Genomic DNA, 6,000 nt, shown 5'->3' on the forward strand with positions numbered 1-6,000 from the left:
CTCCCCATTGGCATAGACTTGTTTTTCAAAGGCCTTCGGCTCTCGCATCTTCGTCTTCGCCATACTTGTACAATACTGCGTTATTTAAGGTAGCGACTCACCTTCGAGGCTTAGAGTTTAGGTGAAGGGTCTAAATCTATATCAAATTATCCAAATAATAGTGTTACGGAATGAAATTGCGTTTGATGATAAACAACACATGATATGTCTAAATCTATCGACTTAGTTGTACTGTTTGCGAGTTGAATCACACTGACTCCCGTGAAGTAAAATTGTGCGGTCGACGCGATATAAAAAAAAAAATCTTCATGCACTTGACGTATCGCTACAATTGCCATTTTTTCTTGCACTTCGAGATCTCGAATATTGCGTGAAAGAATCGTACCGAACGTCTGCTACAAAGATCGAATTTGATTTTGAATTTATGTTTCTTTTTCATAGGTCAATGTCGTAATGGCGATCCTTGAGAGGGGAATGTTGCATTGAGATATCCTTACTTCATAGAAATTAATCATCATCACATGTGTATAGCATATTATTAAGCATGGAAATACCCACAAATATTTTCACATTTCACACTACGACGTTTTGACCTTTGTTTGTCCTGTTCTTTCTTTCGATTTCACGCATAACACGGGATCTCGCAGTCAACGGAAAATGGTTCATCGAGAAAACCAGATTTCGCAGCTTTTAACAACCACCACATTGGATAGTATCAGTATAACGACGTGTTCTGTGAGGCTCCCTCATCGGGTTGTGCTTTACAGTAACGAAAAACAAGCGATTACTGTGGCCTGTGTTGATTTCAAAACAAGCGAGCGCGATAATGTCCTCGTCTTGAATCACACACCCCAGAACATCGACATCCCTTGTTATACAACAACGTTGTTTGCCGATACATTACAAGTCAAGTGTAAATTATCCTCTAAACAACACGGCTGTATTTATAAAGGATTACACATGGCCGCCCCAATGGAACGTTTCTGACTTGTTGTTTTTCCTGAATAACTTTACAAAAAAAATGTAAAGGGAAATCGGGAATAATATCTATGCAAACATTATTATTGTCAGTAAATTGTAAACAGTACTCTGTATTTGTGACACGTGAAATGGCTCTTACAAAACTAATGGTTTCTCCAACTTAATTTTCAACCGCTTCGACTAACTTTGAAGCACGCTAAATAAAGAGTGAATGGGTGGTTCGTTTGAAATTTTAACATCTTGTTCAAATAAACCTCACGCAAATGAATGTGTCTGCGTTTTAAAAAAACGTACGAACTCTTCTCGTTAGACTATCGAAAATAAATAAAAGAATAACATAAAAATAAATTGCGCAACAAACAGTCAGCGACACATTCACACGCGAAAAGTAAACACCCGTTGTTTAAACCACACAGCGCGTGAATCGGAGTTTTCATTTTAACGTTACAAGGCTGAGACTGACAAAACTAACAAATGCGTCTTTGGGGAAAAAACGGGTCAATCTTGGAAAATCAATTTTGAACGCATATCTAGTAACATAGATACAAACTGTGTTATTGTTAGTGTTAGCCATAAAAAGGGAGTTAAAATGGGAGGCCATGAACATGAGTTGCTACCTTAATAATATCATGGAACTATAAACCCCAGGAAGAACAACGAAACTAAGAGAATTAAAAAAAAACTTTGTCTTAGTTTATCTTACAGTGCTTTCGCTTTTGTTTCCACTACATTAGTCATACTCCATGTTAGTTGCCGCCGATACGCCCGTATCAACCGCTTTGCTGGAAACGGAAAACTTGAAAAAAAAATTTCATATCTGCGCAGTAAAATATTACGTTCACTACTCATGCGCAAACAAGTCGGTCTGCAGGGTGACCTTCAGTGTACCGGAAATCATGCAACGGGTCGGAGTTTTAGCGAGTTTTCATAATTTTTAATGTCGTTTTTAGATTACTTCTTGTTTTTTTCAACCCTCGAAAAAATAAGGTTGCGAAAGTTTGCGAAACATGGGGTTTGGTATGCTGTTTGTTGTCGAGACATCCCGACTTATTCCGTGTTTCCCTTCGATCGCCAGAAGTGGCAATGTGTTTTTTTTTCCCCGTTGAATGTCGCTCATTTATCAGTGTTTTTGTCTTGGCGCCATTGTTTTTTTATGCTATAACCGAAACAACTCGATCACGTGATCTCCCGAAGTCGCCCGATTGACTTTGCAATTGACCGATAGTCGGAGATAAACGTTCATTTGCGTAAATCGGCTTATTTTTTTAATGCGACGAAATAAACAGTCAAAATAAACATTCGACGTCGCGGCAACTATCATAGTTCAAAGGAAACGAAGTTTTTGTTCTTCCTGGGGTTTATAGTTCCATGATAATATTCACATTTTAGCCCACAGTTTTTTTAAAAAAGTTTTAGTGAAAGTTGTTTTCACAGCGAATATATTTAAAATGGTTAAAGGAAATGGGCCTCATATACAGTGACAATTATACTCCATGGCTATGGCTATCCTAATTTACGAACGATCTTAACTCTACTTGGGTGTAAAGTTGAATTCTGCAAGCTCAGTACCGACAGAACCAGACTCCGTACCAGCACATCTTTGTGGTGGTTACCACAGGGAGCCCAGGAACTATAATCAACTGTAATACACAGTCTCTATGAGCGGGGGGGGGGGTATCGGCTGGTATCTAGTGTAAGTATTTCTTACACTAGATACCAGCCGATACCCCCCCAACCCCGTTCATAGAGACTATGTATTACAGATGATTATAGTTCCTGGGCTCCCTGTGGTGGTTACCAGAAAAGGAATTTGTGGTCAAAATCACTTGGCTATTTTTCGATCCTGAATATAATTCTGGTAACTGTTCATGATTCCTAAGATCCATACAAATACAGTGACGAAACCAGCTGAGCGTTGGTCAACCAGGAAAGTGTTTTTAATTCCGCGGACTCCAAAGAACTGAAGTAACTAAAATGTTTTTCGAGCGAGTATTTTTTTAAAAATTTCAATGCCAATTATAACACTCACGTTAACTGAATCATACGGGTGTTTTAGAACATTGTTGTACAGACATGTTAAGTTTGGTTATACGTCGGTGTATTTTATTAAATAATTAAACGCCGTCATCCGTACACTTGTCCTCGACCCGACTTCACGCATTTCAACCACGCTTTAGTAGCTTTTAATATTATGTACCTTTCATTTTCGATTCCTGGGCCCTGTGGAGGTGCTAAATTTTTATTTACCATCCGTCTCTTGAACTGCAAAACATGATGTATATTTACGTTAATCCAGGGGTCGCATTAGGTGTGGGATAATCTAAATCTGTTCATAGATGAACCATGGAACTATAAACCCCATGGATGAACGCAAGTGTTATAATTTATCTTTAGAAGCCGCGGTTTTCCCCCTGTAAGAACATTTATTTTGACCGGTTTAAAAATAAATTGTGCATTTACTATTTTCATGAATCTATTATCTACGCTATTGAACATGGCAGGTAAGCTGATTATTGATTCACAATTACAGTTCGACTGTCATCATTCAAGAGATTAAATTGATTGAAACCGATTTTTCAAAAGCACAAGTCAGTGTAACTTTGATCTTTTGTTGGAAACAGTGCATGTCTACGTGACATTTCTATGCATTCTTAGTTGTCAACTCATTAAAATGCTATTAAATTATGATTTTTTTCTTAGGTCAAAAAAAAAGGTATGGACCTTCACTAGACAAACATTCCATTCAAAAGGTTGTTACAGAAATGGTCTGCAAATGTTTCCGTAGTAACTGTTTCCAAAGGATTAGTGTGTATGATGTAACAGTTTCTAGATATGAATGCAGCAGACACAAAGGTTCTTCTCGATTGCTTTGGCTGTCTGAAAAATACAGAAATTGTAAACTTTCTGACAAAGAAGACGACATCAATGGTTTCGCATTCAATATGCATGGAAAAAAGATTTGTGCGTAAGTCTAAAATTTATGATATTAACATCAATAGGTAAATTATTATATAATGCCGGTAAACAAATAACAGAGTTACGCTGAGTAGGTAGTGATGTTGGCTTATCATATTGCATTGTGGGAATTGAAGTTATGCAATATCTTGAGAACAGACTATTTGTATATTAATGCCAAAACACTGCTATCTAATCTGCAGTACATTATGTAATAACAATCGTTTCACTTTGGTTGTTGAAATAGGTACACCTGGTACAAATGTATAGGTATATCAAGTAGCACATTTACGAGACTCAAGAGAAGCGTAAAAAATGGAATACATCACCATGATGTCACCCAAAAAACAAGAATAACATCACCAGTAAAGACAAACTATGCTATTGCCTTCATTCGCCAGTATATTAAATCAATGGGTGAACCAAGTCCTGAAGACGGCAGAATTCACATGCCACCATGCATTTCAAAAGCTGACATGTTCAGGGATTATCAGAAAAAATACAAAGCAAGAGCAATACGACATAGCAGTTTTTATGATATAATGAGATCACCAGCATTTAAATATGTTATTTTTCCTAAGGTAAAATTCATTCAATGTCTCATCATGTCATTTTCCACTTTGTTTGCTGGTTTTTGAATATTTATTGATTAGTAAACAATTTGAGGATATTTTTATTCTTAAAAAATATTTTCAAACTTATATAACAATTGATATACTAAACTGCATCAGAGGGAGAGAGAGACCTATCTGCCACACTGGATATCGTAGATTATTTAATCCTTCTTACACATATGTTTGACATAGATGTAAATAGTACAGCGCAATCATGTTTCAAAAAGTTTCCATTATGGTTTAAAATATCAATTCAACATATATTACAGCTCAGAAATATCATCCGACATAACATCCACCTCCACACCAATGATAATCAACTTTATCCGTGTTTTAAGTCAAATAATATCAGGCTAAATGTAGCTGATAAATAAAAGACAATATTAGTAACTTGATGACACTGAACCAACTATGCCTAAACTCAGGATTTACGCAACTATTGTTCTTTGGACATACGCCTAATCCTGCTCTTTCGTGTTTTTTTTATAATCATGTCACGATGCACGTATTGCTACGATCAAATATGACAACAGAAACTGCAAACATTTAATCCATTTATTTGTTATTCTATGGAGTGGCTAAAGAAACAGCCTTCTCTATGGCATATCTGAAATCCCTTCGGAGAAATTATTAACTTAACCGCCACAGTCTTATCAAAAGAACAAAAAAATTGACCATATCATAGAAGTATTAACTATTTATAAATGATATATGTTAGCTATATCCGGTTATCTTATCGATTCATTTTAACATGTAAATAATGCTAAAGACTTTCTGATTTAATCTTCCAGATGAAAACAAACACAACAAAATGTCCTGTTTGCATTCTTCTTAAAGATCAAATAAGAAGAGAATGGCATCCAGAGAGAAAATTGCGGTTGATAGAATTAAGAACAGAACATTTAAAAAGACAACAGTAAGTGAAGAACTTGAAATATTGAAAAAAAAACCACAGTACATTATATTACAAAAACGATTGATGTATTACTAGTACTAATATTTACATATATATGAACACAGTGTCCAAGCAATAGTATGCATGCCACAATACTTCAAAATCAATTACAACGATAATAATTGCAATATCATTGTCGTCATAGTGAGGTCAAATAAATACTAAGAATGTATGTGCCAACCACAATTAGCAAGTGCTATTATTCAATTAAGTGGGTGCACATAGTCGTGTAGACAATATTGAGTTCTTGTGCCAATAACAATTACCAATACGAGTACGAGTGTTTACAAATATTTATGAATACGTTTATAAACAACTGTACGTGTTGTTGCCCTCTAGTCTAATATCATATATGGTACATTGAAAATTGCAGGAAGCATAGTCTATGTTGTACATTTGAGGTTTCAGTGAATTATACTACCAGGGTATTATTTACTTTAATAACAGCTTAATATTATATCAAATAATCTAATACAACTTGCCTGTTATTACAGA

The sequence above is a fragment of the Saccoglossus kowalevskii genome, chromosome 3 (genome assembly GCF_978046115.1).
Source record: "Saccoglossus kowalevskii chromosome 3, keSacKowa6.1, whole genome shotgun sequence".
Taxonomy (NCBI): Eukaryota; Metazoa; Hemichordata; class Enteropneusta; family Harrimaniidae; genus Saccoglossus; species Saccoglossus kowalevskii.